The 23,449-nt window shown below is 34.1% G+C and overlaps 1 long non-coding RNA gene across 1 annotated transcript in view; it reads left to right on the top strand.

Moving 5' to 3' along the window:
• Positions 1-21,104, top strand: part of LOC141492649 (uncharacterized) — a 29,238-nt gene extending 8,134 nt beyond the window's left edge. The window contains exon 3 of the long non-coding RNA XR_012470012.1: positions 19,838-21,104. This is a non-coding gene — a long non-coding RNA (uncharacterized LOC141492649). The remainder of the gene's footprint in view (positions 1-19,837) is intronic.
• The last annotated feature ends 2,345 nt before the right edge of the window (positions 21,105-23,449 follow it).

Here is a 23,449-nt window from a genome sequence, read left to right as displayed (position 1 = left end):
ATGCCAAAAAGGAACATTCTGGAAAGGGACAGGTCTTAAATGTACTGACTGGTAAAAATGGCACCTTTCGTTAATTTCTGGGGATAAGCCAAAAATGCTCAAGATGTTTGAGTTTAGGCGATTACTAAAAGGAGAGAGATGCTATAAACTAAAGACTATTGTGGAGAATTCTTGTGTGAAGGTACAGTTAGAAAATAAAAGATATAATAATAATAATAAAGAAGAAGAAAATCAAAGCAACAACTAGCAAATAACTATGGTTTACTAAGTGCTTCAAATATATCATTCCATTTAATTCTTACAAAAACTGTGGAAAGCAAATACTATTCTTATTCCCATTTTATAAGTGAGGAAACCAAGACCCACAAAGTGACTTGTCCAAGATACTTACATAGTAAGGTTTGTTTTCATTTGTTTCCAATACTTGGTGACCTCATCTGGTGCATTTTTGGCAAAGATCCTGGCATGGTTTGCTATTTCCTTCTCTAACTTCATTTTACAGATGAGGAAACTAACACAAACAAGGTTTAGTGATTTGCCCAGTGTCTCAGAGCTAATAAGTGTCTGAAGTCAGATTTGAACTCAGGAAGATGAGTATTCCTGACTGGAATCCCAAAACACAGTGCCACCTAACTGCCCTAGCTAGTAAGGACAAGGTTTAAATGCAGTCTTTCCTAACTCAAAACTCAGTACTCTTGTCATCTAACTTCCTCAAAAAATGGAAAAATGAGACAAAGTTGCCCATGATGATATGTAGCATTTTTAAAGCAAATATTGGAGTAAGCTGGTCTAGTTCTTAAAAAAAAAATCTACCTATCAGAAGACAAAAGACAGACATCTGGTCCTACAGGGTTTTGAGTTTTCTTTCAGTCAAATGATTCCATTATGCTTATGTAAATTTGAGCTCAGGAAAAAAGAGAAGGGCTGGTAGACCACTGAGTGCTTTCTACATAAGAAATTCTGAAATAATTTTGAAATGGAATAGTTCATAATCAATTCTTGATCCCGGTCCATTGAACTATTTGATATTCATTGCACACAGTACCACAGCTCATTAATACTATGCTTGCACTGGATAGCTCCCATCTAAGGAATTCACTATCTCTTCACCTTCATCTCAGGAGCCCTGGTTTTCCTCAAGTCTCCATTCCAATATCTTCTAATGGATTCTTTTCAAAGTTTTCCCAGCTGCTAATGTTTTTTTAAGTTAAGTTCTCATATCATTCATGTACACATGTGAGTGTCTCTAGGTTTACTCCCTCTTTGGAATGAAGATTCCTTGAAAGATGTGTTAGTTTTAGCTTGGTTTTCCCAGTGCTAAACACAGAATATGTAATATTATTTACAGGTTTCCTTTAACCCCTAATACCTCTTTAAACAACTTTCTTACTTCCTCTTGATGTCAATTACTTTTGCTGTGTTGATTATCTCATTTATCTTATTTGTACATAATTGTTATACTGGGAGCTGCTTGAGAACCAGGATTGTTCATATTTTGGCCATTATTCTCCCATGGGTCTAGCCCGTGAATGAGACAGAGTAGGTGTTTTAATGCTACTTCATTTGATTGATCATCTGATTTCAACATCTGAAAATGAATGTTTGTATTGATAGTCATCATTTATATGGTGATTTTTAAAGGATGCTTTATTGTGGAGAAGTTCATTTACCTTGAAAGTATACTTTCCAGGAATGCACACATGATGAGGTTGGTGTACACATTGCCACAGCTAACCCAAGCTCTGGAAAGATCCAAATAAATGTGTGGGTGAGATGAAGTATTAGGTTACTAACAAAACTAAAAGTCTACAGGGCCGTTGTGCTGACCTCAGTATTGCATGCCTGTGAAACCTGGATCGTATACCATTCCAGGAAACTGAATTACTTCCATTTTGTCATAGGAAGATCCTGAAGATTATATGGCGAGATGGGGTACCTGACGTTGAGATCCTGCTCAAGCTAAACTGCAATTCATCCAGTCTCTGCTACAGAGAGTGTAACTCCTCTGGACTGACCACATTGTCTGACCACCAAAAGGACATTTACCTAAAAGACAATTTTCTTTGCAAGGCAAATGGGGTTAAGTGGCTTGCCCAAGGCCACACGGCTAGGTAATTATTAAGTGTTTGAGGCTGGATTTGAACCCAGGTACTCCTGACTCCAAGGCTGGTGCTTTATCCACTACACCACCTAGCTGCCCCCCCAAAAGACAATTTTACAAAGAAATCACTCAAAGCAGGGTGGTGAGAAGAAGTACTAAAAAGACAGTAAGGTCTCTCTGAAGAACTTTGGAACTGATTGCCTTACATGGGGGATAGTGGCAAAGGATCACTGAGCATGATGTGCTTGCAGCAAAGAAGACACTGTGTTCTATGAGCTAAGCCAAATTATAGTATCTCAAAAAAAAAAACATTAGATGCACAAATTTAGAGGCAACTCCACTCCAGAGGTTCATATGAAATGTTTATGTCCAAACTTTCTGTAGTAGAGACTTCTGAACTCGTATTGGTCTGATCCACCACAGTCAGACACACTATGCCTTGACTCCAACATAGTGATGTCATTTTGGTTCTTTTAAAAAAAATGAAGGACTACATCCATCCAACCAACAGTTTTCTCTACCTAGTTTCTAATTAGATGGCTCATTGCAGTCAGCACTGAGGTTATTGTTGGTCTTCAAAAACTATGGTGGATGGCAATATACAGGTTCCAGCAAGTCTTCCCAAATTTAAAAAAAGTTATTATTAAAAAAGTTGACTTTGCTTTGTTTGGATAGGCCTTTAACCAGATTGGACTCAGAGTATTGTGGGTCTTGAGCGGCTAGGTGGCAGGGTGAAGAGAGTGTTCTGCCTGGAGTGTGGAAGATCCGAGTTCAAATGTGATCTCAGTCATTTGCTCACTGTGAGACACTGGGTAAGTCACTTAACCCTGACTCCCTCAGTTTCTTTATCTGTCAAATGATCTGGAGAAGTAAATGGCACACAACAGCAAGATCTTTGCCAAGGAAACCTCAAATGGGCTCATAAAAGAGTAAAATATGACTAAAATGACTGAATAACAATATGTGTCATTCAAATTATAATTCTTCTAAATTAGACTGGCTGGTCTACATGAAGTAGTCACACGTTTGTAATTTTGTCTTTCAAATTTTGATGATGGGAATAATTTATGAAACACAGTTACTTATTTTAGTTGTATCTGACTTATTTATCCTATTTAGGGTTTTCTTTGCAAAGATACTGAAGTGGTTTATAATATCCTTTAGCTCATTTAACAGATGAGGAAATCAAGGCAAATAGGGTAAAGTGACTTTACTAAGGTCACACAGCTAGTAAGTTCTTAAGACTAGATTTGAACTCAGGAGCATATCTTCCAGACCTCAGGTCTGGAAATTACAGTCTATTAGAATTTTAACAGTTATTAATATTATAAATAAAGAATAATTTCTTCAATTCAGTAAGCATTAATTATGTTTGCTATATTCCAGCTATTATGTTATACACACCATAAGAAGTGAAACAGTCTTTGCTCTCAAGGAACTAACCTTTTGCTGGATGTGTGTGGTGAATATTCTAATCTAATAATACAACTAAATAGGTATTATATAAGATGAATCATTAAAAATGGATTTGTAAAAGTGTCACAGTAAAATTACAAATTGAGGTAAAGGTAACATATATCCCCTACTTTGTAAGAAAATAAGAATTGTTATTAAAGCTTAGGCTGGATGAGAATATATTAAAGACATTGAGAATCCCACAGAGATCGTAGAAAACAAGTTGAATTTTAAAAGCAAGCAGTAGATCACTTTGTTTGAATTGTAAAGAAAAACAATGTGAAGTACTGAAGTAGATAACATTATGAGGCCTAAAGTATTTTTAATTTTGTTCCTAGATGTAATGGGGAGCCACTTAATGATTTTTGAACAAAGGAGGCAACTTGAAATCACTGTTAAGATTATTTTGGCAACTGCGTGAAAGATGGATTAGAGAAGAGACAGGGTGAAAGCAAGGACACAAAACAGGAAGTTATTATAATAGTAAATATGAGTAGATAAAATGTTTTGGAAAAGATTGGGTTTTCATGTTTGGGTAGCAGAGTATCGATGAGAGATGAAATGAAATGATTTGACCACTGATTGAAAGCAAACGGTAAAGATGATGAAATAGACAAAGATAAATTTGAGATTTAAAACACAAGTGAGGAAAGAGCTAGTGAACTTAAAAATAGTTTCAAGGAAGGGCAGATTTAAGAGGAAATAAAGTTTTGCTCATGTTGAATATAAAGTCTTTTATATAATTTGAAGAAGAGTATCTACAAATTATCCAAAGACCTAATAAATTAAATCTAATATGCCAATTTAAATATTTGTATGTATCATAGAATATAATTGACTACAGAAAATTTTTTGGTGAATTGACTTATCAAGGAATGAACAGAACAAAGAATTTTCAAAGCTGCATTAACATCTTATTAAAACATAATATTTCTTCTCAACAATAGTTTTTAAATTCGTGTCCCATTTATCACAGAAAGAATTTTTAAAATGTAACTACACTGAATTTAAACTTTAAAAATCATTAATTCTAGTTCATGATTTCCATTTTTAGACATGAACTAGAAAAGGTCATTATAATTAAAGCCATATTGTGAAACTATAAAAATGAGCCCCTATTTGCAGGCATTTAAAAAAAAAAGAAAACCCTTAAGATTCTGTGATTGCATCTTAATTGGAGTCACAGAGTTTCATTTCACAGTTAGAACCAGCATGTTATTATAAGGCAAATGAAAAGAAAAAGGTAGGAAATAATATTTCCTGGTGAGGAAAAGGGAGTGTGGAAAGTTAAAATTTCCTTCTCTGACTGAATATATGTTGTTAGATTTCCACGAATAGAACAAAGCCTGGTTATATATTCATGCCAGTGCTACTGTGGAAAAGCATAGCATCTCTGACAGCTATGGTTCTCAAAGACCTACACCTTGCCACTCTTATTATTTGCACTGACAAATATATTTAAAATGGAAAAAAAACTGTGAAACCAAAGATAAAATTCTCTAGATAGGCACATTTTATATTTCTATATACATAAATAATATACATTTGAAAGTAGCAATTATTTAATTGCCCCTTGAATTAGGAGTAAAGACATTTCAACTATTGATTTGTGCTGTTTGTATTATAGAATAAGACCTTCTTAATATAGTCCAATAGTATATTTATTGGACCAATTGGGTTACCCATTGAATAGATTCATGCACTTTTTTTCCATTTATTGTTAGAAAGTTAGGTTTTACATAATGGTTCCACCAATCATCAAGACTAATGTTGATTCTTGAGTTCAGAAAAAAAAATAGAACATTTGATTGATGGGCAATTTAACTAGAAGCCTAATTAAAGTCATTTTCTAGGCATACTAGAATTCAATCAATCAACAATCAAGTAATAGAATGTATTATATGCCCATTATGTGCCCAGAGATTCTGTAACGTTCTAGGGAAAGGAAGAAAAACAAAGAGAAAGCAATAACCCAGCAATGAGTATCAGATCCTTCTCAATCGTATACATCAGATCCTTCTCAATCGTATACAGTATAGGGAAGAATAAGGAAGTCATGTTTTCACTCATCCAACAAGCATTTATTAAATGCTTATTATATGCTGAACTCTAGAATCAAATCAAGGAGAAAAATAAAATAGTCCTTGTTTGTGGGGGGGAACAGATAAGTACATAATATATGATTGTTATATATTATATAAATTATATATATATACATATATGGTATTTTATATTATACAGAGAATGATATAACATATTACAGATATTATATAGACATATATATATATATATATATATTTAGATTTGTGGAGGAATAGTTTAATCATTATCTAGGAAGCATCAGTTTAAAGGAATAAGACTTGATAAAAGATTGGCAATTGCCTTGAAGTCTAATTCAACATGTTTCAGCCATGTGAGGGGGGGATGAGTTTTCTGATTATTTGTGAACTTGGACTTGTAAAGGTTAGCCTCATGTTATCTGACTTTGAAAACTACATGTTTTGTGTGTATGCGTGTTTATAGATCTATATCTACATATCTATATATAAACACAAGAATACTTACCAGGCGCATTAGAAACTGAAGGAAATAGACTAAAAAATCTACTTTCACTTCATTTAGATGTGGTGCACACAGTTAGGCTAATTGTCTTTTGGGGAGAAAATTCAGGTCTAACTGATCATGACTTCCCAAATGTAAAGCCCATATACCCTTCCTCTACCTTTGGTGACAACAAATTGTATGCCTGAACTTTGAACCTGAGACCTCCATTTGGCACTTTTAAGTTAGCCAAAGGCTATGTGAAACTACAAGCAGTTGCTTTTTTTGGGCTTTTGGCTTTTTTTTTTGTTTGCTTTTTTTCTTCTAACAACAGTAAGAAAAATCTAGAAGTTGCTGTTGAGTACTCATATGCATTGCATGATGTGTCAATTGTTTATCCTTTAACATCATAGTGCAATGCCATTACCTTTGTCTCACCACTAGAATTAGATAACTATGCTGGAGAGAGTGAGGTGGATGACTCTGAATAGCTCTGCCTCACTTCAATCCAATCCAAGGGCAAATCAAGACAGTAGCATTGTGATGTATCTGGTCCTCTTCAAGAACAAAAGATGAACAACAACAATGTAGTCTAAAAGAAGCAGATAACTGAGTACTACCAGGAAGACAGAAATGGAAGGTTGAGGTTTAAAAAGGTGGTCAACAATTTTGACAAAAAGAATGCACTTGTGTGATGAAGGGGGTTGACATTTTTTACATAGAAACCTAGATAAAGGCATTAAATATCCTATTTGTGTCTCACAGTTCTTCTTAAAGTAAATAAAATCAATTCAGTTCAGTGTAGTTTAGTTTAGTTCAATAAATTGTCAAATGCTGTGGAGACAGAAAAAGAATAATAATAGATAACATGTCTGAAGTGCTTTAAGGTTTGCAAAAGTCAGGTCTTTCTGATTATTGCTAACATACTTTATCTACTTTGTGCATCTCACAAAGATATCTCTGACTTCAGGAAGCTTATATTCTATTAAACTGAAATCAAACTATTTTACAAATATGTATAGGCATTTAATGTGTGATATTTGCTATATAAATCTAGATTTTAAGAATGGTGCAGTGTTTAAAATATGCTCCATGTTGGCCATTATTAAAATACTTAACTCATATTTTAATTGGAATAATTAAAGAATTTGAATCCCAGATACTTATTTCCTTTGGGATGATCCTTCCATAACCCACAGCACATTCTTCTATTTAATTTTAGTTGAAAAGTATTATATCTTTCTAAGAGGACTCTCACAATATCCAATTATTCTTTTAAGTGAGCAAAACTGTCCCAAACTTTTTTTTTAATTCCTCCAGAGTTTGTCAAAATTCATGTCATTTATTTGCTTACATGGACTCATGGGTGCATGGAAATAGCTTTCATAAAGAAATAATACATGAAAGATAAAAAAAAAATATTTTCTAAGGTATGTAACATAAGAAGCAAACTTTCACCAGACCAAGTTCACAAAAAATCAGGAAACTCCATTTTCCCCTACTCACAACTGCCAAAACCTGCTGAATTAGATTTAAAGGTAATTGCCCATCTTTTATCAAGTATTCTCCCTTTAAACTGATGCTTTACAGATGCCGATTGAACTGTTCCTCCAACACCACAAATCTAAATTAACCTGAAGTACAACAGAGCTTTCAGAATCCTGTATCATGAGTCCAGAGAAGAAAATATCTCTATTCTAGGAGTCCTTATCTTAATTATGTTTCTTATCAAAGTAAGCATAACATTTCCAAACAATGGCTGATAAGAAAGCCTTAAATGTGCATCACCTTGCTGACTCTATCCATCTATATACCCCTAAAATATTTGCTTTTCTTAAGTTTGAAAAATTGCCTTTTATAAAGATTGTTAGTAGAATTCTGTTATTTGCCTTATGATAGCAACTCCTATGAATCTATAAAAGAGCTATAATTTCTCTTCAGAAGAAAGTTACATAGAGCATGGACTATGTGTGTGTGTGTGTGTGTGTGTGTGTGTGTGTGTGTGTGTGTGATAGACCCCTCCCTTTCCCTGAATAATGTTTGTTTATGTGTGTGTATGTATATGTGTGTGTATGTATGTATCCATAACTAGGTGAAATGTTAAATTTCTGTTACCAAGGTAGCAAAAATAAATAAAATATCTATCTATCTATTTATCCATATCTTTTTCTGCATTCAAGTTTTTGCACTTCAATTTAAGAACATATTACTTAGAAAAGATAAGATATGAAGAACAGTTTTCTGGACTCAAAAACTGAGAAGAAATGAGTTCAAATTCTGCTTTGAATATTTCCTAGTTGTATGTTCGTGGCCCAATCCATTTCTGTGAGATAGTTTTCTTATGCATAAAATGGAACTAAAATCCTCCATGTTATTAGAGTGTGTTGGAACCAGATGACACCAACTTCTGAGAGCTGATTTTTAAATTTTCAGTGTGAGTATTTACAACTCAGAAATGAATCAACACTATAGATACAGGCTTGATTTATCTTGTGTTGTTGATCTAGTATTAGAGTGACCTAATAAATGTTAATGATGACTATTAAATTTTAGTATTGTGCAGAGTGTTTCAAAGAGTCTTCTATTAAAGAACTAAGTCCTAATATAATGCCTAAATAGTTATGAGGAAGAAGTTAATAATATGACCCCCCCCTTAACCAGTTTGCAAACTTTGCTCTTGGTGTTTCTCTGAAATGGGTTGAATCTCATATACCATGTAAAATAATAACTCAAAAATATTAAACTCAGAAAAACCCAATACAAGTTTAATAATTTTATCTTTCTCTCTCTCAAATATATAAAATATATAGATAAATATAAATATAGATATATAAATATATAAATTTAATTACATAAACATCATACATGAATAAACATAAATAAATATATTTATATTTATATCTTATACTTAATGTTACTTTATATCTTCTTTGTAATATTATCTATTTGCTGATGCTGATTATGAAGTATTTTATATAATTTGAAAATGAATATCTAAAAATTACCCAAAGACCTAATAAATCTTTACTGTTTAGTCATTTTTCAGTCATAGCTAACATTATCATTTTTTGTGGTTTTCTTGGGAAAAATACTGAAGTAATTTGACATTTCTTTTTTTGTAGCTCATCTTACATATGAGGAACTTAAGGCAAATAGAGTTAAATAACTCATACAGCTAATAAGTGTCTGAGATTCAGGTTCATACATCTAATAAGTACGGAGGCTGTATTTAACTCAGGAAGATGAGTTCAGCTGCCCCAGATCCGTAACTAGATACCAAAATATAAATCTATATCTAGATATTAAGATATAGATATTTCTATAAATATATAGTTACATAAACTATATTAGTATTTTATTCAGCTAGATAATATCTAAATGCTAGTTTTTGGCCTTTTCAAGTTAATCAATGACATCATTTTAAAAGAACTAGTGAAAAAAATTGAATTTTCCATCAGTTCAGTGCAAGGCTGGGTAGAACCTAAATCTTTTGATTAATTCTCTTTATTTTTCTGTACTTGTGGAAACTAGTGAGACAAATCTAACTGCTAGGTCTGAAGTATCTTACATTTATCAGGAAATTTCAGCATCGACTTTTTTCTATGGTTGAAAACTAAAAGGTATAATATCATTTGCTTTTGTAGTAGTTTTATCATTTTTCAGTAGTGTCCAAGTGTTCATGATCCCTTTTGGGATTTTCTTGGCCAAAGATACTGGAGTGATTTGTCATATCTTTCTCCAGTTTATTTTACAGATGGGAAAACAGGCAAACAGGGTTAATTGACTTGCCCAAGGTCATACAGTAGTGTCTGAGCCCAGATTTGTACTCAGGTCTTCCTGACTCTAAGCCTGGCAAAATATAATTTCAGGTAACCTCAAGTCTATTTCTCAGCAATGTTTAAGAGTCAAGTAAGACTCTCTCAGCATCAATTTGCACATTTTGAAAAGTAAAGCAGTCTGAACTGTTTGTCTATCAGTTAAATGGGGTATTGATCTGTCTAAGTGACCAAGGTCTGTCTTAATTTTCAGTGAAATAACTAAGCAAAACCAGGATACCAATGGACTTTGTGTGTGTATTTGTGTTTGAAGACTTTTAATACACGATGAAGAAAGTTCCTTCATCAATGGAATTCTAAGGTTATTCTAATATTTACATTGTTAGAAATTTTCTTGTGGCACTAAGAGATAAAGTATCTTCTTTAGGCTCACATAATTTTCATTTTAAGGAGGTCCTATATTGATTGAAATGTGAATTTATCCCTATATTTACTACTATATACTGACTTTTCACTCACTGTAATATTCAGATGAATGGGAGGTTAATTATACTGTGAATAAATCTAATGCTTATTAACAGAAGAGTGATGATTTCCATGATATTTGATTTCCAAGAACAGGTATGAATAAAGAGTAGAAGAGAAAGGTTAATGAAAATGAACCACTTTTTGTGTCCACTTACAGTTACAAGGTCAGGGTGTGTGATCATAAAAATTTATGTCAAAGACAGGAAATTGGGGTGGCTAGGTGTCACAGTAGATGGAGCACCAGTCCTGGAGTCAGGAGTACCTGAGACACTTACAGACCTCAGACACTTAGTAATTACCTAGCTATGTGACCTTGGGCAAGCCACCTAACCCTATTTTCCTTGCAAAAAAACCTAAAAAAAGACAGGAAATTCCCCAATGAAACCCCATCCTTAGATGTTAAGAGAAGGTAACAAATTTAATTAATCAATCAATAACATTTATGCAAAAATGCTTGCTATTGCCTAAACTTGGTACTAATATGTTCAGATACAAAAGAAGCAAATAAAATTGTACTTGGCCTTAAATAACTTATTGGTACATATAATATGTACCTTTTTATATAAAGAAATGGTAAGCACCAGGAGCCAGGGGACCATTAAAGGTTGCATGTAGATTTTGGTAGCATTCAAAGAGGTAGAAACGGAAAAGTTGTATATCTCTGACATCGTCAATGATAAGGAAAATGGAAAATATCATGTGATGAACAGAAAGGAGTTCATGAATGGTAATAATGTAGACTAAGGCTGGAAAGATAGAAAGATTGAATGCAAGTTGTGAGTGTCAATAGAGAAGAATTTTTGGTTGTTTCTATAGGTAATGAGAGTCACTGAAGTTTATTGAGGACAATTTCTCACTAAAACTTGTTGTTTAGAAGAATTATTTGGTACCTTTGGAGAAGATGCAAAGGGTAAAGTTAGTCAAGATGATGAAAAAAGAGGTTATTTTAATAGTCCAAATGAGTGATAATGAGGGCATAAACAAGAATGGTGGAAGATTAGAAGGAATAATGTCAAAAAGAATTTTGCAGTGTAGCAATGGGGGAAAAGAGAGTATACCAGGAAATAATCTCTATTTTTTGTGGATTAATTCCTTGTACCGAAAATAACTAATTGATGAACATGTTTATCAAAAATATGTATTATATAATGCTAACCTGACTCTTTGCCACTGAGGGGAGAGAGGTGAGAAGAGATGGTAGAAGGAAATTTTGTAACATGACCAGCAATGATATATCTCTAAAGAACAAAATAATTCTTCCTCAGTCTTAAAAACAATGATGTAGCTACTCTCATCTTACAAAGAAACATTTTTTTAGGTTTTTGCAAGGCAATGGGGTTAAGTGGCTTGCCCAAGGCAACACAGTTAGGTAATTATTAAGTGTCTGAGGCCAGATTTGAACTCAGGCACTCCTGAGTCCCGGGCTGGTGCTCTATCCACTGCCCATCTAGCCTCCCCCTACTGCACCACCTAGCCACCCCAATGGTATATGTATGCTATGGAACATTATTGTTCAATTAGAAATCAGGAGGGATGGGAATTCAGGGAAGCCTGGAAGGATCTGCATGAACTGAGCTGATGCTGAGTGAGATGAGCAGAATGAGAACATTGTACACCCTAACAGCTACACGGGCGTAATGATCAACCTTAATAGGACTTGCTCATTTCTTCAGGCCAACAATCAGGGACGATTTTGGGGTATCTGCAATGGAGAATTCACCTCTATAAAAGATCCAAAGAAAGAATTGTGGAGTTTAAAAAAAAAGACCAAAGACTATTTCCTTTAATTTAATATTTTTTTTTAGGTTTTTGCAAGGCAATGGGGTTAACTGGCTTGCCCAAGGCCACACATCAAGGTAATTATTAAGTGAGTCCAGATTCAAACTCAGGTACTCTTGACTCCAGGGCTGGTTCTCTATCCCCAGAGCCACCTAGCCACCCCCATAAAGAAACATTCCTGAAGTTTTAACTTATATGTTTCCTTGATGACTATAGATTATATATAGATATAGTTTAAATATATATAATATATATAATTGTATTTCAATTATTTATTTATTTTGGTGGTATCATGTGTAATAAAAGACTGTTGATAATACACGAACTATAGTCAGTACGATTTAACACCTGTAGGTCTGCTGAGTCCATAAACACACTCACTGGTTTTCAACTATACTAAGTAGACAGGAAGTTCCAAAAGAGAGGAAAAAGGGATTGGCTTGGGACATTCAGTTTTCTTTCTAAGAGTGATACTTCTACACAGTGTCATGTCAATATTGACTGTGAAATATTTCCAAGTATTTCAATACCCTGAACATCAGACAGACCTAGAACAGAATCTTATCCTTGCCAATTTTTTTTTTCCTGCTAAGCAAATTCCCTTCTGAACTATATTTTTAACATTAGCTTATGAATGCAAATTCCTCATCCTGATCACATTGTTTATTCTATCTTACACTTTTCTGGAGAATTAGTGTAAAAAATCAAAGTGCTATTAATACAAACAGAAAATTCTTTCTTTTTGATTATTTTTTGATAATGGTCCTAGGTAAGGAAGGACACAAAGACACATTCTCTTAAAATCCTAAGGAAATTTTAGGGGATAAAAGGGAAGAATTATTTTGTTCTTCAGAGTTATGTCATTGCTGGTCATAGATTATCTCATGCAACAAACACTGGGGAAATTTAGCAGTTTAACTACATGAGTCATATTTCAAAACGGGAATAGCTTGAGAGCTCCTGAAGTTATGCATGATGAGAACTTTCCTGATAGACACACCATTTTCCACCATCAAAAGGCAGAAATATTTTTAACAATAACAGCGTTTAGGTCCTTGTAAATGTGTTGTTATTCAGGTTTCTAAAGCTATTAGTGTTTTGACTGAATAGAAGAAAACATTGATAGAACTTTTTTTTTTTTTTTTTGCAGACTTTCCAGTGGCTTGAGCAAAGTGAGTCACATTTTGAAGTTACTGAGTAGTTGTTCAGATGTCTTGGCTCCTTGCTAAGTATCTTTTTCCAACCACTTTTTTGGTTGTTGTTGTTAATTATTAAATCCATGTGTGTTTCAAGGGCAATTTAAACTGTAGCACTACTTACTGATTAGTTTACGTGTAATTTGCACTCATGATGTTTTGATAAATTAGGGCAATTTTATGTCCAAGAAACATTTTGAGTTTTGCTTATAAGCTTTTTAAGGCTTCTTTTTTTTCTTAGAAATATGAAGTCACTTGAAGAAAGAAGGGGGAAAAAAACAACAACCCTGTAAGGCAAATGGTTTGAGTTTAGTAATTCCAAAGACATGTCTATCAAATGGGTTCTTGCAAAAGACTCCCATCATCTCCTCTGTTTCATTTTATTTTTCTTTAGGCATGTCTTGATGTGGTGCCTCAGGGGGCTTAAAAATCATCTGGGCTTTTTCATTAGGTCAAGGTTGGAGAGAAAATCACTCAGCTGTTTCACCGAATCATAAATTCACTGAATGAAATGGTACCTCAAGAGGTTGTGGAGTCCAAAATCTAAGCAAAAGTCTCCTCTCTGACATTGCTGACAAGTAGTCATACAGCTTCTTCTTGATGATGACCACTGAAGTTTTCTACCTCTTGAGACAAACCATTTTGTTTTTGGACTGCTCTAATTGTTAGGAATTTTTTTCCTCTACTGAACTGCATATTGATATAACCTAAACATGCTTCACACACACACACACACACACACACACACACACACACACACAAACACACACACACACACACACACAAACACACACACACATATATATATATATGTATATATATATATATATATATATATATATATATATATATACCCACACATAACAATGATCCTCTGAATGCTACCCATGACCTAAAGAACCACCATAAAGATAGTAACCTTCATTGGTCCTTATCAGATTAGTTTTCAGTTTTTAGCAAAATATTATGAAGAATGTACACCATGTATAAATATCTCATGGGGGGGTCTACTTTGTTTGAAGTTTTTTTATTGCAATAGAAGTATTCTTATTAATAAAAATATATATGAAACTATTTAACTGTTCCCTTTGGGGCATAAGTTAGTAATTGAATTGCCGTGCAAAATGTTATAGACATCCTAGCTAATTTATTTGCAGATTTCTAGTTTTTTAAAATGATTTTACTAATTCACAATTCCACCAACAATGTATTAATGTGCCCATCTTTCTTCAACCCTACTTACATTGACTATTCTCATCCTTTGTCACTCTTACAAATTTTCTGGGTATCGAGGACTATGGGTATGTTTTGCTTTACAATTATTTTTAATTAATGATATTGAACACTTTGATTTGATTGTTAATAATTCTCAATTCATTTCAAAACTTTTACCACTTGGTTATTAAAAGCTTACAATTCTTTTTTATATATTTTTGTTTATATCCTCTTACATATATTCTTTTGAGGAATGGTATTTTGTCTTATTTATTCCTGCTACTTGTCAAATATCTTGGATGTCAAAACTCAGAAGGATATTTTCCATTGAAACAACTGGTTGCCACATACTTAGCTTTAGCTTTCATGAATTTGGAAGTCCAGTAAAATCTTATAATATTGTAAGTTTGTTTTGTAAAAAGAGTTGAAATTTCACCCTAGAAGATGAATAACATCATTCAAGAGAGAACTTACCTTTGGATATAATCTCCTATCTTTGTACTTTTGTAATGGGATGCACCTCATTGAAATTGTACTTTCCCACTTCACCATATCTCATCAAATTCCTTGCTTCTTGCAAACTCTGATTTAAAAACCTCCTTTGACATGAAACCACAACTAAAATCCCCAGTTCCTGAGGGCCCTTGAAAAGGAGAAAGAGAGAGACACAGAGAGAGAGAGAGAGAGAGAGAGAGAGTTGTTCATTTATTCATTCATTCATTCATCCATTTAGTCATTTATTCATACATACATACATAAATACATACATACCTATCCTTTCTCCCTTGGAAGGATGTGAATCATGAACAGAAACATTTCTTCTCATCCTCAATATGTAGCATAATATTTTGTAGGATGTATAGTATGTTCAGGGAAGCCTGGCACCCTTGGTATAAGGGCTTGCTGTGCTGGGCTCTTTTCAGGGCTGGTTATCCACCTTCACTTTCCACCTGTCATACAACTGTCACCTGTGACTCCCAGGATCTATAGTATAAGCAATGGCTACACCCCTACAAAACTGTCCCAGGAGACTGGATAAACCAGGTTGAGGGTAATGACAAGTCTTAAAACCATAGGGTGTGAGTTAGGAAGGCATGTGAAGCATATGAAGACCCCCTGGTTGAATAGGCAGTTGAGAACAATTTGTTCCAGTGGCCAACAAGGCACCTGAATCAGTTGCATGGAGCACTGATTGCTTGGTCAAACATCATGGATACCAAGGTCATCTTGTCACTGAACTTTTATGACCCTGGAATAGATTGAGGGTGATAACTTTTGTCAACTCTATCTCATTTTAATCCAATTCATGCATGAGTCAAGATATCACTCTTTAATGTCATTGGTGCCCTTTTTTAAAAAAAATATGAAAACATCAGTATATTGTATGTAAAAACACTTAATCAATAACAATTTTTTGAAATTCGAGAGTCCTCAAGTGCTCCCATCCTAACATCCACAGTAATAATGAAAATAATAGCTCATACTCATGAGATACTTGAAAGTCTATCTCTATACTATCATCTTTACATAGTACAGAATATAGAAATTCCAGTGTTCAACAGTCTCTTTCCAGAATTATCTCCATAGACAGAGACTTTACTTCCTCATTCTTGGCAGAGTCCAGTGACTCAAGATCCATAACATCAAGACACATTTTTTTTTATTCTTCTAGCTAGTGTCCTTTTTGCCCCAAGGTGAACACATTTCCTCTCATGCTATACTTAGTAAAGTTGATGAACAGCTGGTTACCAGATTCTCCATAAAACCTTCCAGACTTGAAAAGCATAATATTGAATTTCTTTGTTATTTCTCTCTCTCCCTCTCTCTCTCTGTGTGTCTGTCTCTCTGTCTCTCTTTGTCTCTCCCTCTCTCCATTTCTCCCCCCCATCTTCCCCTTCCTACCATCATTCTACCTCCTTCTTTCCTTTCTATCCTGCCTTCATCTCTCTCACCTCCTTCCCAGACAATTTCATTGAACAGAACACTTGGATCATGTGTGCCCTATTTAAGCTGGGGAAATGCCATAGGTCACAGTCCTAAAAAGAGGTCATAATGCTTCATTAAGTTTAAGTTTTGTGATTGATACTATGCATTCGTGATGACTTCCAACACTTTCCAATTAGCTGTGTTTGAGTAGACACTAGGCTGATATTAAATCTGTAAACCATGAAGCTTGTAGTGTGAGCCAAGGGAGATGCATGAAAGTCAATAGAGGCATTTAACAAATGTTCCTTGAATGAATGAATGAAAGCATGAATGTATGAATTCTATCTTCCATGAGTGGTGAGATGTGGCAGAATATTCTAGTATCCTGTATTATAATTTAAAATTATCTCATGCATCCAGAGACAGAAAGCAGATTTTTCTAGTTTTTTGGTGAGAAAATAGATCTTTCCCTACTCCATTCAAGTCCTGATGATATTGGGCTAAAATATTTATGTATATCTATTCTTCATCTAGGTTCCTGCTTGATCTCACTCAGTAAATGTAGCAAATCAGGGAAAAACAACATCAACATATCTCCATAAAACAAGAAGCCATGATCAATAAGTCTTTATTCTTCTGATTTGAACTGTAAAAAATGTTTCTGGGTAAATATGCGCGCTTGTATATGTTTTCTTATCCCATTGGAATTTAAGCTGCTTGAAGGCAGATAGTGTCTTTATTTCTGTTTAAATTTATTTCTATTGGGCGGCTAGGTGGTGCAGTTGGATAAAGCACCAGCCCTGGAGTCAGGAGTACCTGGGTTCAAATCCGGTCTCAGACACCTCGCTGTGTGGCCTTGGGCAAGCCACTTAAAACCCATTTACCTTGCAAAAACTAAAAAAAAATATTTCTATCCTTAGATCTTAGAACAATGATTAACACATGATAATACTTAAATAAATGTTTCTTACTTGTCTTCCCACCTGCATATAGGACATAACTTGCCTATTATTTGATGGTAGGTTAAGGAATATTAGCATCTCTCAATTGTCTTCTATTCCAGACTCATATGAACTTGACCTTAAAAGGAAACTTTTATAAGACCTATAATTCACATGAGGGAAACATTTGTGCTTGAACGCTGAGATTTTAGGGGGTGCACTTCCCTCCTCATTGTGGCTGTCTTACTTGAATTTCTCCTCCAGGTCCTTCATTAGCAAAAGGTATAATGACAAATAGACCCACCATCACAACCCCTTGGGTCTTGGACCCATAGAAGCCTACTTTGGATGCATGAATTCTAATACCAAATCTACAAGGACAAGGAAATTGCAGAATTTAGTAATTTATAGATCACCCTTCCTGGTACATACAAATCTGTGGTAGAAGAGGGAGAGTTTTCTGAATATCACTCCTTTTCACACACACACACACACACACACACACACACACACACATACACACACAAACACACACACACACACACACACACACACACACAAACACACACACAGACATGAATTGAACTAAGTTTTAGTGAGTTTTATGTCTAAATAGAAGTAAAAGGGCCAGAACATTCACCAACTTCAAAGCCAAGAATCAATCCTTATAAGTAGAATTAAAGTGTTAGCAAAAATGAAGGAAAGATAAATGTTTTTGCATTTTTTACCTTTTTAATTTTACAAAATTATGTATCAAGCCTGGCTCATTTCCTTTTTTGGTCCTTGCATAGCTATGTAATTCCCAAGACATTTCTCTCTTCTTTTCTTCGGCTATTTTCCCAGATTAGACATTTAACAGAGATGGGATTGTGATGGTTCTCCAGAAAAGCACATAGAACATAGCAAACAATTTTAGCATACAGGTACTCCAAATCAATTTTGTCCAAAGATTCTCTATGAGACTCTTCATCATTTAAGGAAAAGATGTTTGGGATGGTGAGCCAAAGCTTGCATCTGCCAGTTGTTCAAATGTAATCCTTTCACTTTGTATGATCATCTACCTTTGTTGATACTCCCAAATACCTTATGCTTTTGTGAATCTTGGCACTCTTGAGCCATTGGAGCTGGACTAAAGGAACAATGCCTTTATTATTCAGAAATTCTTCAAAAAAAAAAAGAAATTGCAGTGTTCTTTTGATCAGATCCTGTCTGCTCAGTATTCTAGCACCACAAGCAAGGAAGAACCAAGTGAGTGAATTCTCATCTAAATCACTGTACACAGATGCTGGTATTCCCCCATCAGAACAGACACATTCCTATCAGTCAGCATCTGCTTCCTTTTTTTCCCTCTGTCTCTCTCTCCTCAAGCCTGTTTACCAGATTTTTTTTTTTCATTGAGAGACTTCCCGATGGAGGATAATTCAGTTCCTTTTTGCTCATTCATGAGAATGCTACATCTCCCAGCTGCAACTATTTTAAGTAAAACTCTGAATGGGCCTTATAATTTATTGTGACTCATATCCTTCCCAAGTATGAGCTACAGTACAGAGATCATGCCGCCAAAGCTGTTTTCAACTATAGTTAATTTGCACTATATTTCTTTGGGTAGTCTTTGGTGAATCTACATGATTCACTGGCAGTGAAGCTTGTCAGTAAAGTCATTTCCATTTCATTGCAAAGCTAAATATTTTGGAGATTTTTTCCCCCCTTTGTTTTGCTTTTCAGAGTAATTCTTTTTCCAAATGCAAATAGCAAAAATACTACTGCTTTTCCAAAGTTTTGTATGCATGAAAAATAACGGAGACAAAGTAAACTCATCAGTTTTATACAGGGTTGAATCAAATCCCAACTGCCAGGCGTTTCTATGGTAACTGCCTTCCTAAGCAAACTTCTCTAGAAAATATACAGCTGTTATTTCTATCTCGTTGCTAAGCTCCTGTGACAAAACCACACTACAATAACCACTTCACAGTTGGTCTCGTATAGGATACATGTATGCCACTAAAGGGTATAGAACTCTTGTGATCCCTACATAACATATGGGCTAAATGATAAGAAAATCATTTATACCTATATTTTTAGCACTTTACAAATTTTGTTTGACCTCCATTGCTATGAATCTCTTTCCGCACAGAAAGCTTATTTGATTCCCTTTAAAATTTAACTGCAAGGACATTGAATTTTTTCTTCGTTTTATATATTTAAGGGGAACAATGAACCATTATTGAGCTATTGGACTGTCTAATTCTTCCATTAAATGTGATGACAATATAGTCTGGCCTGATGCTCAGAGGCGCCATGATAAATGTTCTCTATACTATTGTTTATACTGTCTCTTTGTTTATCATAACCATGGCTGACCAGTTCTTTCTGTTGCAGTTGCTGTCGTATTTGGAGGAAACAATGGAACACACTGCATATCTCCAGAGATGGGAGTCAGTTGAAAAATTGTACTAATTTTGTCAAACTGCCAAAAGGATAGGCGGGGGGGAAGAAATGGATTTCATGTATTATCTCCCCAAGCCCTGACATACTTTACCACTAGCACAAGCTATGAATCAGTGAGGGAAAAAAAATAGGTCGAAGTCCAAAAAAAAGTCAGATTCCCATGAAATATTCACGATGAAAATCTATTCCCTTGTTAACTGAGAGGAGAAGCTAGAAAAGAGAAAGAACACATCTACAAGGAAGAGTTGATCAATGAAAATAATGTCCCTCAAAAGGATAGTTTGACGTAGTTTCTTTCTAAACTGTTACTACCACTGTTTCCAGATTCTTTATTGTTTTTATTTAAATGAGGATTCTTGTATTCAGCATTTCTTTTAGTTAACATTTTTCACTTTTTGGTTGCACTTCTCTGAATTTGGTCAGGCAATTAACTGTCATTTCTCCTTAAGATCACATCATTGGTCCAGGAAAGGATCATTATTTGCAAAATTAGAATATAGTGCCATTTCCAAATAAGAGATAAAGAATAGCTTATTTTGACAGTTTAGCAAAAAAAGACAAATACTAGGAAAAGTCTGACTGCTACTCATTAGCCTTGTCAAAATCTGACAATCATTTTAATCCAGGACATCTCAACCTGGAATGCCATTCAAGTGTCATAGTTCTAGAAATGGAGTTTTCTTTTTATTCAACCTCCATTCATATATTGTGCTCATATTTATTACTCTATTGTGAGTCTTACTTTCACCTATCAGAATTATTATAAGAGTTTGGAAATGAGTCCTTTCACATACTTAGTGATCATTCTCCAAAATGACCTTTATGATGATAATTTTCTTCTTTACTTATATATCTGGTCTGAAACTCTTAATTATCAAACTGTTGCCTTTTAACTTCATTATGAGATTCAAGGTTCTATTAGAATGTAGAACCATTAAGCTGTATTTTTATATTGCTCTGCCAGGTAATATCAGTGCTTAGTACAGTGCATAGTCACATTACATACTTAGTGACTTGTTGATTTATCTACTCTTGATTTTCAGTCATATTTGGACTACTTATTATCCTTAGAATAATATGTTTAACATGTGTGTGACTTACTGAAGACAAATATTGTTTTTGATTTTTTATTTTTTTAAAATAAGCTTTTATCAACATCTTTTTAAAATATCAATGTATTTTCTTTCATTATCCCTATTGCTTCAATTTCCAGATAATTTTCCTATTAAGTATTTTTAAATAAAAATGAAAAAGAAGGGAACATAATTGATTAGTATGTCAAAAGTCAGAAAATGTTGCAAGGTACAATATTTAAATAAATCCTATCTGTTCAAACATAGATGAAAATATCATATGTCTTCTTTGTAATTTTATAATAGTATTTTCTGATTTATGTATATGTAGTTTCCTTGACATTCATATTATTGTTATAACTGTATATTTTGTTTCCTTGGTTCTAATGATTTTATTCTGCATCAATTCATGTGGAATTTTTCATGATTCTCTGTATTCATCACATTTCTCATTTCTTAGTGTGAAGCAAATATCTATTACATTCATGTATCATAATTTGATTAGCCTTTCCTTAATCATTGGATGTCAATTTTATTTCTCATTATTTTCTATCATAAATGGTGCTCATACACACACACACACACACAGTATATTAGTATAATGGCTTTCTTCTTATAAATGAGAACTTTGAGGTTTGTTGCTTAATCATTTTTCAGTGGTGTCCAACTGTTCATGACCCCTGGAGTTTTTGTTGTAAAGGTACTGGAGTTGTTTAAATTTCCTTCTCTAGCTCTTTTTACAAATGATAAATGGAGACAGAGTGAAGTGACTTAACCAGAGTCAACTGCTAAGTGTCTGAGTCCAGACTCAAACTCATGTCTTCTTGACTCCCTGCCTGACAATGGAATCTACGCACTGCAGCACCTAGATGTCTCTTGATATAATCCTAGTAATGGAGTCACTAGATGCATGATTCCATTTTTAATGGTTTAGCAGATCAATAGCTCTGTTGTCAAAGTATCATTAATTCAGTCTTCCCAGAAGCCCTCCAACATTGATTGAGCTTCTGTCCTTTGTCATTTTTTAGGTTCATTTAATGTTCATGAGGTGAAACTTCCAGAGTTTTTAGTTTGCATTTATTATTAGTGATTTTAAATATTTTAAATATTCTTTTAAAAGGTTGTTAATAGTTTGAAATTCTCATATTGAGAACTATTTGTTTATGCCCATTGACCACTTAAACTATTGGGAAATGGCTTTTGTATTTCTTTGTCCTCCTCCTCTTTCTCTTCTTTTTTTTTCTCTGTCTTCCTCTCTCCTCCTCCTAATCCTATTGTCATTTTTTCCCCTAATACAATATTAGCACTTTGGATTTAGGAATTGTTTCATTTTTTTCTGTTTTTATTCCCAACATACAGCATAATTCTTGGCCCACAGTAGCTTTTGAAAAGTGCCTGTCAATTGATTGATATAAAATGCAACCTTTAAACTTGGTATTGCCCCACACATTTTTTTTTCTTTTAATGTTGAAGAGATTTCAGCCTTACCATCCTCTCTCTTGAATTTCTTTAAAACATTGAAATTTCACATGGATCATCCCAAAAACAATTCAACCAAATTTTGTTAAGCATCTATTAAATGCAAGAAAAAAAAGTACTGGGTTATATACTTAAGATCCAAAGACCAAAACATAAGCAAACAAATTGATGTCTGTCTTATCCTAAATGACTTATTTGCTTCTGAGAGCCAGGGAGGAAATTCAACATTTTCTCAGATCCCTAGGTAGCACAGCTGGTACAGTAGAGGACTTGACATTCAGAAGACTTGAGATCAAATGCAACCTCAGATCCTTATTAGCTGAGTGACCTTTGAACCTCTCTTTCTCAGTTTTGTTACCTGTAAAATGGCTAGCTTGTCTCTCACAGGGTTTTAAGAAAATCAAATAATATGTAAAGTATATTTAAACATGTAAAATACATGTAACCCTTAAATGATTTATAAATCCCATGGTGATGGGAGTAGCAGCAGCAGCAACAGCAGCATTTGATAGGACAATTCTTATTGAGAGAAAGCTTTAACAATTTGGTTCATCAGGAAAGACCTTCATTAGGAAATAGGACCTTCAGAAACCCTTAGGAGCCAAGATTCTGAGAGGCAAAATATGATATGAGAGTATGTTCTAGATTTCATTACAGCCTCTATTATGAAATGAAGTTGAGAAGTAGACTGACAAATTTTGAAACAGCAAGCAAACATTTTCAAGTCTAAGAATTATGTTCAGAAGAATAATTTGAAATTTATCTACAATAATACCCTGGAGCCAGACCATGGAGAATCTGAAGTGTGACCCTGGAGGGTTTGCATTTTATCACTGTGGTAATGAGTAGCCACTGAAGTTTCATGAGTAAGGGGGGTAACATCACTAGATAAAATACAAATCAGACCGTATGTAAACTTGCTCTGCTGGTTCAACCCTCACATAACACTCAACCATGTTACCTTGAATGACCCATGGTCAACTCAAGTATA

The sequence above is a fragment of the Macrotis lagotis genome, chromosome 7 (assembly GCF_037893015.1).
Source record: "Macrotis lagotis isolate mMagLag1 chromosome 7, bilby.v1.9.chrom.fasta, whole genome shotgun sequence".
In the NCBI taxonomy this organism is placed as follows: Eukaryota; Metazoa; Chordata; class Mammalia; order Peramelemorphia; family Peramelidae; genus Macrotis; species Macrotis lagotis.
The sequence above is the reverse complement of the archived record's forward strand: the minus strand, read 5'-3'. Positions and strand labels throughout refer to the sequence as shown.